The sequence below is a fragment of the Galeopterus variegatus genome, unplaced genomic scaffold (genome assembly GCF_000696425.1).
Source record: "Galeopterus variegatus unplaced genomic scaffold, G_variegatus-3.0.2 Scaffold63, whole genome shotgun sequence".
In the NCBI taxonomy this organism is placed as follows: domain Eukaryota; kingdom Metazoa; phylum Chordata; class Mammalia; order Dermoptera; family Cynocephalidae; genus Galeopterus; species Galeopterus variegatus.
The window spans coordinates 388,397-389,877 of NW_007726174.1; positions in this window are offsets into that span (position 1 = coordinate 388,397).

Here is a 1,481-nt window from a genome sequence, read left to right on the forward strand (position 1 = left end):
AAGTTAGTCCCAGTCCTGTCTCCATCTCTCCATCTGTCTGGAGGGTGATGTCAGGGACGAGCCAAAAGAATACGCAAGAAATCGCGTTGGGGGCAGGCAACAGGATAACGTAGTTTTACAAAGGAAATACATTCCGGTTTTAGGACGTGGATGAGGAGGGTAAGTGAGTGGCAGCGTCTGGTGTTAGTGAGGCAGAGTGTGGGCAGGCCCCGCACAACGCTGACTGTCCCCACTGAGGTGGGATTAGAGGAAAGTGAAGAGACATTTGTGGGAACGTTACGGGCTGCATCGACAGGGAGGGGCTGGCCGCAAATAGTTTCTCATGAAATGGGACACAGATGAGTCACTCGGGGACCAGTCTGATTAAAAAGAAAGTGAGTATCCAGGATCAGATCCAAGCCTCCCGGCTCCAGCTCTGGACAGAAGGGGTTTTGGATGTCTCATAAGGACTCTACTGTTAGGGTGCAAAAAGCTGTTAACCCAAAGATATGGTGCTTTGACAGGCTGAGTTAAAGAAGCAGCCTCAAGGTCTCTCCAACCTCCCCCCTCCACCTCAGTTCTCTGTCACTCTGCAAAGGATAAAGCCGGTTCCCTTTTCTGCCCAAAGTCCAGACCTGCCAAATGAGAAGACAATTACCCAGAGGTAATATTCTGGTCCTTCAACTGATTTTTCATTAACTTAACTCATATCACAGGAAGGAAGACCGGAGTCTGTCAACACACCTGGACTAACTTTTATCACAGACTACTGTCTTATATTTCAGTCCCATTCAGTATTTTAAAGAAAATCGTTTACCAGTCATTGTCTGCTCTGCGGGCCAAATAGACTTTGTCCCAGGCCATTGTGTGTTCCCCAGGCCCATTTCCAAAGATATGGAAAAATAAAAGATTTAGGTGCAGGGTATTGGTTTCGTGTGGGGAGGCTGTATTCCTCCAGGGAAGGGTCGCTGATTCTGAGGGGCTGGTATCCTCCTAGCAGGGACAGTTTGGTGACCTTTTGGTTGGTGAAAGCCTGTATAGGTCCCTGCAAGAAATCAGAGAAACACCAAAAGAGACAAGGGCCAAAAAGTAGGATGAGGCACAGTTAGGGGTCCTAGTAGGGGCACAAGCCAGGGTATCCAAGGGTTCAGTGAAATGGTTTAAGTTGTTTTGGGTCACCCCGGACTCATTTACATAATAACAGCATTCCTCCCCAAGAAGAGGCAGGTGCCTTCCTTCTCGGCTGTAAGGAAGTAAAATAAAGGGCCTGACGGTTCTGTAAAGTGACTGTCACAAGTGAGGTGACCTGTCACTGGAGGGAGGAGATGCTATCTATGCTTAGTTCTTCTGAGAGTTTTTGATAGGATTGAGAGGCAGTCCCAGTTGCAGGAAGGATCCCTGCCCCAATTAAAAAGTACAATTAGTGCCCTACAGGAGCGGGGGCACTTCCTGAGGGGTGGCCGAAGTTAGTCCCAGTCCCGTCTCCATCTCTCCCTCCGTCT